Here is a 12,351-nt window from a genome sequence, read left to right as displayed (position 1 = left end):
TTAAAAAATACGAGTAAACTCTATCATAAGAAATGCAAAGTTCCAAATTAAATAATTTCTGTAGATGTTAATTTCAGTGTTAGGTCAAAACGTGTGCTAATTCATTAGACCCTGTTATCTTCTACGTCGTTTAGTTTTTGAATCGTGAAGATTGGACTATTAGTTAAGGAGATATAGGGCTCTAAAAACAACACTACGAATTCGCAGAGGCGGCCATCTTTGATAGCCGCCATATTGGATTCTGGCCACCTGTCGAAGTGGGGCTACTTCGATTCCTGCTTAGTTGGATCAGGAGAATAACATTTTCAAGTGGCATCTTTTTAACACAAAGTGCAGGATACTTCCCCTAAACTCCCCTACTATTGGTTATAACAAGCTAATAAAATTCCTGTACGGTTGAGAACGGTTCGAGATATTCAACTTGGAAGTTTATATGAGAAAATGAGGATATACGCATTTATACGCGTTAAGTACAACTTAATTAGTAACGAATATTAACATGCGAATTGAAAGCTATCGGAAGTTACAGAAAAAAAAAAGTGTTTCGCAATAACTAACGCGTTTGTTAGATACAATTAGTCATTACATTGTTCATAATAATCATAGGTTAGAGATGAAAATTGATCACTGTTGTTCTTCTGTTTTATGAAGAAATGACGCAGGCAAAAGACTCCCTTGCACCATGAACATTTAATATGTGCAATTGTGTTGCATCCGTCAAGAGAACAGTTCGCACAACCAAAGCAAAAAGCAAATTCGACAAGTGATTCAAAAGTTATAGGCCTATAATTTGTTCGTAACCTGCCTTGCAGAACACAAACTGAAACAATCCAATGTATCGCGGTGATCGGAAGTGATTCGTATGGACACGTACTTTATTTGATTGTTTCGTTGGTACATTATAACGTCCAGATGAAGAAGATTCATACTATGTAAAAATCTCCTGCCATAATCTTTGATTGATCGGAATCAAAACACATCAAATGGTTGCACAAATCGTGTGCAATTCTTTGGTATCTTCTCAACCATTACGTCTTTGCCATCTGTCATGCAACTTGTAATAGAAAATTTGTCTGTGAATGGACCCCAGTGATCAAGCAATAGCAAGTTCAAACCATCAGGCTTCGCCATGAGAGAGAATACTTAACGCATTGAAACGTGCATCCACTCATTTTCTCATATAAATTTCCAAGCTGAATATCTCGAACAGTTCTCAACGTACAGTAGTTTTATTACCTGTTGTAATCAGCATGAATTGGTCCTTCAAATGACATGCTTATTTCTCTGCAGGCGAGTGCTTCTCCCAAACTTCCCTTGTCAGCTGGCTTCAGACCATCATATCCATTAAATAATACAATAAAACAATTAATATAAATAACGAAATGTGCAAATTGTACATATAACAGAAAAGACAATCCCTTTATAAACATCCAAGTGTATGTCGTTCCACTTAGTGAGCAACTTTGTAACTTATAGGATGCCACATAGATTTGCTGTGATGATTACTAAATTAATCCCTACTAAATTAATTAATAATCATAAATTTAGTATGAGGGATTAATTCCTCTTTTTCCAAATACAGTTTCTCCCAGGCTCGTGGCAGTCAGCACCTTCATATTTGCAATCAGCGACAGTCGTGGCAGTCAGCACCAATAATTGGCTGTGGCAGTCAGCACCCGTGGCAATCAGCACCTATCCAAAGAGTGTACAGCCCAAACAGCTCGTCCGATTTAGAAAAAAATCCTTCACTTTAGATTGAAAATATCGTATTTGGAGACTGTTTCCCCTCTTACATTTTATTGTAATTCTGAGAATAACAGAGTTACCTTATGTCAAGAGAATTTGGAGACACCCTGTATTTATAATTTTATCAGATACTTTACAAACGAATCTCTTATATTAGGTGAATTCACTCTAGTGCTCTCCCAACCAGGTACATATATTGCGGAACTCGGCAAATTAGTGCACTTACTGTGACTTGGTACCTAACAAGAACTTCATCAAAGCGAAGATAATCGAGAAATAGAAAATGTTTTCTGTTGATTGACTAAAACACTAACGTCTAGTTTCAACTGAGAAAATCCCCTTTTCTAACAGTTATTGCGAACTCTCTTTTTATACAACGATTTAGAACCTATTGTGCCTGTTTAAATATACAATATGCCCGCTAGGTTGAGATATATTTTCAGTAGGTAGTATTGATATCAAGTTAATCCCCAACATATTTTATTTTAATTTATTTTCAGTAGTGTCATAATGTTTTTTTTTTTCTTTCTAAAATGTCACTATTTTGTTCAGAAATGACTTTTAAGCATGAAATCTTTATGGAAATAGTATGAAATTATATTATCAATACACAAATATATTTGATAGCTTTTAAAAAAATAAAATATATTTTATTCATTAGATTCCACTAAGGCATCTCTCTTTCAGACCAAACAACCGAATGGAAAAAAAGTTTATCTTTAGCAATAAATGTAGTTCAGAGTGATAAAGGAAATCTCTTTGCCGTCACTGATCCAACATTTTCACCTCATATTTCAAATTGTAATTTTACTTCCTTCGTCGGAATTCCGTTGGCAACTGAAGTGATTGGTAAATAGTCGGGCTAACGTTGGTCGTGTACAATCCTACAGTTTCTTTCTGTTATACCTTTTTCAGTAGCACCTTCGTAGACGTTACATAAGATAGTAACCGGTGTGGTTAAGACTTGATAATTAATAAAATAAGGCTAAAACATACTTTGGCCCACTGTAATTTACTATATGTTGGCCAACGAACAATTTGCCGCCAATTATACAAAGATTCTGCTTCATATTCCAAATTATAATTTTATTTCTTCCCTCGGGTTTACGTTGGCAGATGTGTTGCCTGGTAAATGGGTTGGTCGGCAATGCCACCAAAGACAACGTACAACCAACCAACCCTTGGGCTGCCTTACTGTATCCTACTGTTAGGCGTATTTTCTGGGATTAGGATGCTTCAGAAGAAAAAAAAAAACGGTAAACAGAAAAAAATAACATACTAGAAGTTTCAACTTTGCCCGCTAGAAGTTAATCACAGGAAGGTGTTTACTGACATCCCATTGAGAGACGTGTCTACCTTTGTTTCAATAGTACAGAATGGGAAAGTCATCCTTACCCGCAAAGATAGTAACAGATTGATTTAATTAATCAATTTGATTGAGATAATTGCTCTAACTACCTTTTGCAATAAATAAATAAATAATAAAATTAATTAACAATTCGTTATCCTAAAGCACTGTTACCCGCTAAGATGTGAACGGATTTATTCAGTTAACGAATTCGGCCGAGATAATAACTTTGGTTATCTATTGTGAAACGAAAATTTAGAAATAAGTTTCCATTCAAGAGTTATCGTGTTAAGTAACGGACGGACGTACATACTAAAAATGAAATGAAATGAAATCTTTGAGTTTTTATGTCCCACGATTATGCCGGTTAGGCTAAAGGAGACGGTGATGATGAGAAATGAATGAAATGGTGGAATGAAGAAAGTGGGAGGAAACGGGAGAACCCCGAGAAAACCCACGCACACGGTGTTTGTCTACCACAAAGTTCACTTGGCGGGGGCTGGGATTGAACCCGGTACCCCAAACACCAGAGGTGAACGCTCTACCACTGAGCCAGTACATACTAACATTCCAATAATATAAGCTGCATTTACTGTACGGGGAAGGGGGGGCGGTGGGTCATTGGTAGCCCTCCCAGCTGGTTTGGTGGCTAGCACGTGCGTCTTTGGTATACGGGGTCCCACATTCGATTGCCGGTGGGAGAGCCTTAGGAATTTTAAGTATACTCAATGTATTCGTGTCCCTGTCGTTTTAGCTTACTGGAAAAATGAGTTAAACGAATAAAAAGCAAGTAAAATTAGGTATAAACCTAGTAATAAGTAGTTAAGCAAGAGACACGTTCGATGAATCAGTTAACTTTTTTTAAAAGAAAAAGTGATAGAGCATTCACCTCTGTGACCTGAGTCCTTGGTTCGATCCCAGCTCGCTCCAAGTGAGCTTTGTGGTAGACAAACATGGTGTATGTGCGTTTTCTCTGGGTTCTCCCGTTTCTTTCTACTTTCGTCATTCCACGATTTCATTCATTTCTCATCATCACCGTCTCCTTTAGCCTAGCTGACGTAATTATGGGACGTAATAAGATTTCATTTCATTTTCATTTTTACTTACTGTGTGAGATCCTAATAAAAAAAACTCAGCTCAACAAAAGCGTTAAATATGCTCAAAAATTCATTCCAAACGATGCAGGCGTTATTAAAATAAATAAATAAATAAATAAATAAATAAATAAATACATTTAATCTCTCCTTCAATTAAAGTGTTATGATTTTTTTTTTAAGGTCGTTCTAAGGGCTAAAATTAATTTTAAATGATTCATCGACTTTCCTGTTTTGGGCATTTTATGAACACTTAAGGGAAAATTAAAATGTTATAGAAATGGTTAGCTTAGAAGCGACATTTTCGAAACTGCTAGTACACGTTTGCATTTTTTTTTTTTTTTAATAAGAAGCTTATATACTGACTTTCATCTGTTCAACTGCAAAGGTACTTAAGAGTCCCTATCACTGCGAAATTAAAATACCGCTAATTTTACAGTAATTATGTGATATCTTCAAATAGATAAAAGATAATCGAAAAGTGGATCAAGACCTCCCTAGACGATGTTATTTTTAATGAGGTACTGTTATCACGAGTCACCTATTAGCTTTCCGTTTGCAGTTATTTAGAAACGCGAAAATAAATGCCGATTTTCTAAATGGCTGGAAATCGAAAGCAGATAAATAAGTCACGATAACGGTATCTCACGCAGAATAATATTGTCTAGGGAGGTCTTGTTCCACTTTTCGATTATCTTTTATCTATTTTAAGATATCACATAATTACTGTAAAATTAGCGGTATTTTAATTTCGCAGTGATAAGGCCTCTTAAGATATTCTATTTATGTTATAAATTTTGAACACCTCTTACTATTGAGGAGACGCATTTTGAACATTCCTAATAGCATACGGTCTCTTCACTACACTTCCTAACAGAGTGCTAACTCATGATAGCGGAAGTGGCGAATAGACAGGAACAAGAAAAAGTTCTTTGCATTGGAATGTTTCTATATCAAAAGTACACATATTTGACCATCCATAATTATTAAACTATCAAAGATTAGGGATGCAACTAATTCCTAGTTCACTTACAGTATTTGTCCAACTATTGGTAATGCTACCACTTTATGCACTTGTCTCCCACAGTAAGTTATTACTGCGAGTAATTTTATTCCAAGACTATTAAGTAGTGGCGATTCTCCAACCCCTCAAGATTTCATACCCTGGTTCCTACAAGACAGTGGTGTGGCAAGCCATCGGTGTGGATTTCTATAAATGACAAAGATTTGGCTTCCCATATAAGGTTTGCTGTTTGCAGTGGAAAAAATAAACAGATTTATTGGTTGCGTAATACTGTATTTGCCATTGTAATATACAAAATGTATGGACATATGAAGGGAGAAATAACTAATTCTTGCTCTTTCCATATTATGTGCAAGAATTTACTAATATTATGGCTTTCTTTTTAACACAGCAACATTGAAAACTAATCAATAGTTATCTATATGACGTTCATGCAAACACATGAGTCAGAAGGACTGTGGTTTAGGGTGCATTAATCATCTAATCATTATAGGTCACCAAACACTCGATTCCTTTCATCCATATAAACTACCATGACTTACTTAAATTACTATTCTATTATATTCTTGTTTTCTGCTGTTGCGAAAAGTTAATACATAACTAACGGTATTTGAGATTATAATTGTCCGATAACATCCCAGACAACACGTACGTGTACGGCACATGTGCACTATCCATGCACATGTGCACTATCCATAAGCCGTACATGCGCACATGTGCATTTGTGTGGATGATGCACACATACATAACCCGTGCTTAAGTAGTACATGTGAATTTGCGTGGATGAAGCACACATATATAACCCGTGTATGTGCTCATGTGCATTTGCGTGGGTTATGCACACATACATAACCCGTGATTAAGTCGTACATGTGCACATGTGCATTTGCATGGACGAAGCACACATTTATATAACCCGTGCTTAAGCCGTTATGTACACGTGTGCATTTGCGTGGATGAAATACACGTATATAACCTGTGATTAAGTCGTGCATGTGCACATGTGCATTTGCGTGGATGAAGCACATTTAAATAAGCTACTGCACATGTGTATGACACGTCCATAGTACCGTGCAAGAGTATACTTATACTTTCATTTTCCTAGTATTTAAAACATGGAATATGGCTGTAGTATTTTTAATTGAAAGTTGTCGTTTTTCCTCTAGACGGTGTTATAGAGATTGACGAATGACAGCTGAATGACTGTAAAAACTCTGTAACGTTCGCTCAGCTAGGATATAAGATCAACAGGTGGCAGCACTGTACTGATGTAACTACTGTCAGACAGTTCATACATTTACAAAATTATTTTCGTAACCGATTACAGCAGAACATGTTACGTTATTTGTTACTTGGCAAACATGTCAAATATACTACATAAAGCTTTGCTCATTGCAAATGTAAAACTCCAAAAGTAAAATTCTCACTGATGATTATGAGTTACTTCTGATATACTTGGAAGGGGATGTCTTTGTTGTTCTGTTGATGGATACCGTGTACGCCCTACCCCTACTGCTACCTACCTAGGCGTGGTTTTAGACTCAAAACTCACTTGGAATGCTCACCTGAAAAAGCTAAGAGCTAAGGCTAACATGCGATTAAATCTATTGCGCCGTCTCACAGGCACGACTTGGGGTCTGAAAGCTGAAGTGATACTTCACACCTATAAGGCATTTCTCCGACCCATCCTCACTTTTGGACACACCGCCTGGAGCAATGCTACTGCGTCATATTACGAAAAACTCTGCATCTTGGAGCGACATGCTATTCGGCTGGCTTATCGTATTAAGCTTCCTTACCCTACATAGCTGACATATGAGTATATCGATTTTTCAAAAATCACGAAACACCTCGCAGAACTACGACTAAAGTATATCACTTCACGTATACAAACAGGTCATCCGCTATTCTTGGACATCCTGCAGACTGATGCTCTTACTGACGCTACATTTCGGTACAAACATTCACCGTTAAACATCTTAGTATCTCTGTTTGTCCAAAATACACATCTGACTGCTGACGAACGGGAAATATATGACATTTACTTCATTAATGATCATCTTCCTCATATTTTTCCATATTAGCACTGAAATTCTCACTATTAACAAGGGCTTCCCCCTGTCCTCATCAGTCCCGAGTCGTCCCGAGACAGAAGATTTAACACTGCATCTGTCTTGCTAATTTAACTATGTCTGTGTTGTGTTTGCACTTCATCTCATACCTCATCATCATTGCTCTAAGTTCTATAAATTTGTGATACATTTTGTTTTCCTATCATATTTATACTTTAGCACCTCGTATATATATATATATTTGCACATATGTGTTCTACTTTTGATTTATTATTATTATTTATCAGTAACACCTAGTTTAGTATGCTCACTTTTTCCGCATGTTTATATAACTGCACTTTGGCCATCTCACAGTGTTAACAATCAATGTAAATCTAAAGGCATCTATGCCAAAGAGAGGGCGTAACCCTCTAATGGCTGGGAGTAGGAGTATCACCTTGACCAAATCAGTTAATAATTGATGAATAAAGGATTATCTAGTTTACTTATAACCCTATTCCCTTACCCCTAAAAAAATCTTTGTTGTTGAATCTGCTTCTCTGCGCCCATCTATCAGCCACTCTTTAGAACCCAATAATCAACTTACCACCTCGATCCAACCAGCTGATATTCGCCAAACATTGCTCCGTAAACAAAACACTGCACCAGGCTTTGATTCTATTACCTATGTTCAGATCAGGCAAGCATCACCTGCTTTTCTACTTTTTCTTAGCGCCATATATACTTTCATCCTGCGAATTGGATTTTTTTCTATCGACTGGAAATACTCAAAAGTTCTTCTATTTCCCAAACCTAACAAACCTCCAACTGACGTACAGTCCTATCGCCCTATTCATCTCACCAGTTGCCTTTGCAAAATATTAGAACGCATTCTAGTCCGCCGCATGCACGCTCATCTTACAACTCATAATCTACTTCCTATTCATCAAGCTGGTTTTCGACCTCATTTTAGTACGATGGATCGGCTATTATGACTATCTACGGCTGTTTATGATCAATACAACACAGGTTTTCCTTCTTGTCTGATAGCATTTGATCTAGAAAAAGCTTTCGACAAAGTTTGGCACCCTGGTTTACTATACAAACTCCATAACTATTTTCTACCATCTTCGTATATCAGATTCATCCATTCTTTCTTACTAGGGCGACTAGCATATATCTCTATTAACGGAACACTTTCTCATGCGATCTTCATCCAATCTGGCGTTCCTCAAGGCTCGTCACTGTCTCCTTTATTATACCTATTGTATGTTGCCGACCTTGTTGTTCCAAACAACATCAACATATTTCAGATTGCTGACGACACCGCCTTTTTCACGACAGCCCGCACAGTGTAATCCATCAGTAAAACTATGCAAACGGCAATTGATGCATTCGTTGACTGGTGTAATGTATGGCGATTAAGTATTAATTCTACCAAAACTCAGGCTATTGTTTTCCTGCCACGTAGACGCCGTTCACGTATATACAGGAATCCAAGTCGATTAAACCTCCAAGTAGATCATACACCTGTCGTGGCGTCAAATACTCTTACTTATCTTGGTGTCATATTTGACTCCAAACTTACTTGGACCCCACACCACACCAAGATCATACGCCAACGCAAAATCGGCTCAACCTCCTCAAGCGCCTAGTTGGTACAACCTAGGGATTAAAACCGTTAACAGTACTTCATACATATAAAGCATTTATGCGTAGTACATTAACATATGGTCACACTTCCTGGACATCTGCACCGCCAAAATTCTATCAGAAGTTGGCTATCCTAGAGCGCCATGCTCTCCGCCTAGCACATCGCATCAGCTTACCGCATCCGACACGGTTACTTTACGAGCTGATTGACTTTCCACCTTTATTGCACCATCTCGAACAGCTTCGTTCTCGGTACGTTTGCAAGCGAATTGACCAGCAGCATCCCATGTTACTTGATATCCTACGGTACGATCGGGATCGCGACGCACCCTCAACTTACGTTGATACTCCCCTACAGCACTTCAAGACTCTTTATCATTTGCAACTGGATGATGCTGTAGTGGATCCCGAAATCTTTCACATCTACGAACCACGTGAGCTTTCATCATTCATATACCCATCATACGCACTGTAACTACCTATTAACATGGGCTTCCTCTGTCTTCATCAGTTCCTGAATCGCCCCAGGAACAGAAGATAATTTGCATTCGTCAGTACTAACAAATACCTTGTGATGTGGCGTTCAGAGCACTGCATTTCATCTTCATCTCCTTCTCTCCATACTGCCTCCTGTACTATATTCATTCCAGTTTTGCATTCGTCTTACCTCAGCACTACATGGTAATAAATGTATTATTTTCTACAATATTGTTGTCTCATGCTTATATCATGCTTGTACTTCATTAGATGTTATTGTCACCCTTCAATCACCTCTCTGTGTGTATATGTATTTAATAAATAAATAAATCTTATATACTTGTGCACCTCTTAGACCAGCCACACTAAACTGCAAACTATCTTTTCTATAAAGCACTTACCCGAAGAAAGGGCAAAACCCTTTGGCGGGACAACGGACAAAAAAATCTTTGTTGTTGAGAAAGCGGACTGGGAGAAATATCGAACATACCTCACTGAACATCTCGAAGGTCTAAATCCTCCTACAACAGAGTAAGTTATATCAATCATTAGAGACTATCACCAATCATATCAATTAAGTATCTGCACCATATATACCACAATCTCAATATGCACCACACAAACCTAAACTTCCACCACAATATCTTGCCATGGTAACACGATCACGGCAGTTCTTCCGTGAATATACTCACACAGGAAATCGAGAGGCACTTAGACATTACCGAGCACTCCAGTGCACTGTTCACAATTATGTTAAAGCCTTTAAATTAAGACAATGGGTCAAAACTTGGAATTCTCTCTCCGAAACCTCTCATCCTACACGATATTGGAAACGGCTAAACGCTCTCTCTGGCAAATATACCAAAACTTCATATCCGCTCATCATCAATGACTCACCTTTAGACTCTGATCTGGACAAAGCAAACGCCTTCGCCACTTATCTCCAAGATATCTTTACACCGCTCACTCCTGAACATCCAGTTTGCAATCACCCAGTGGATCACTTCAACTTTTCTTCACCTCATCTTCAGCCAAACAGTACTCATCCACTTAATACAGCACGTCCTCTTATAAAACCAATCACTCCACAAGATATCAGCACAGCTATTGCACGAAAATGAAACACCGCACCTGGCACTGATAACATCTCATATCGACATATCAAGGAAAGTCCATACGCAGTATTATACATTCTTTCTCTCATCTTTACATTCATCCTCCGCACCGGCTATATACCATTACAGTGGAAAACTTCAAAGGTACTAATGTTTCTCAAACCCAACAAACCCGCCGACTGTGTCTCCTCATATCGACCTATATAATTGACTCCAGTATTCAGCAAAATCTTAGAAAAGATTCTAGTACACCGTCTTCACACACATCTTTCCAGATATAATTTATTACCATCACATCAAGCAGGTTTTCGTCCAAATTTCAGTATTAATGATCAGTTATTCCGCCTTCTTAACTACATCACAAATCATTATAATACTTCCTGGCCATCTTGTTTAACTCTGTAACACGATTGGATCGTGTTGGGTTCGGTTCCAGTTCGGGGCAGCCGTTCTTATGGCCTGCGGGGTCTAATTCTTGTTCGAGCTAACCACTTTTGTGACTGACAGAGTCCGATTTTTACCTGATCCCATTTGGGATAACCAATTCTTATAACTCTGCTGGAAACAACTCCAGTTCAATACAGCTTACCTGTGGTGGATTTTAGTAATTGGCATGAAGAAGGCATTCGCAACAAAAATGATAATACTACAATAGAGAGTGCGCAAACCTCCAAGTTGGATCGCGAACCAAAATACTGTTTCATTGAGGTTGCGACTACGAGCGCCCATCGTCATTGCCACGCCTGCTGGCGATAGCAGAATGAATACAAGTTACTAAACATAACATCCACCATTTTGGGTAGTGATTGTGCAGAGATGCTGTAAAGGTAATTGCACATAAAGAAATAGATTGTATGTAAATTTTATTCAATTAACACAAGTTATGTATAATACTTACGTTTATGACATTACAACATTTTGTTAGTAATTTTTTATTTAACATGTACCAAAATACGATGAGCCCAAAATTTTATTAATGTGGAATTTATGCGATGAAATTATTACATGTTTTTATTTTCTCTTTAAGAAAATGACGCACTACGAATGCCGGCTGAAATTTGCATTACACGATGCACTAGCATTAAACACACGCTATTTTCGTATCACACTTAACTACACCATAAGTTGATGGATTTGGGGGGGGGGGGGGAATCATGTAGCTGTTCTTCAAAAAAAGGATTCCTCGGTGCTTCTTGTTGGTCGTCGAACAGTTATTATTCAGGTTCCGTCATAGTTATTACTCTTTAGTCGTGAGTGCAATTCGCCCTTTTACCTGTGTTGGTTCCTTACTCATGCCTCGTTGATTTCATAGGTTCACATATTATACGCTATTTTAGCACACAAACGTTGATTTTGTGTTAAGTTTATGTTTATCATTCGTGTAGGTTTAACTTGTTCTTCCCATAGTCGAATTTACAAAAATCGTGATCGATTGCGAAGAAAAACTTAGATATTATTCACAGGCCCCACAGAAATAGAACAATCTAGACCACCATAGCTGCTTAACACACCTTCGCGGCTTTTTACCTCAGCGTCAGTATGTTTGCGCCTAGCACGCCAGAAAAGATTTTACAAATGTTCATAATAAATATTCTTCATCAGAAATACACATATTAAAGGGCGTTAAATAAGTTCACCATTAAAACAAAATAATTGAAATGTTAAAAACAGTAAAAGTAAGTCTCGATGATGTTTGAATTCGACGAACTATGTTTTGCATCATTTTAACCATATTACGCCTTCTTTGTTTAGTGAACAGGAAGCACGAGTCATCACTCACAGGATTGCCAACTTACAAAAAGATAAAACTAGAGCACAATTTACGTCGACGAACAGAACATGG

This window comes from Thermobia domestica, chromosome 15 (genome assembly GCF_964235325.1).
Source record: "Thermobia domestica chromosome 15, izTheDome1.hap1.1, whole genome shotgun sequence".
Lineage (NCBI taxonomy): Eukaryota > Metazoa > Arthropoda > Insecta > Zygentoma > Lepismatidae > Thermobia > Thermobia domestica.
This window is presented reverse-complemented; position numbering follows the sequence as displayed.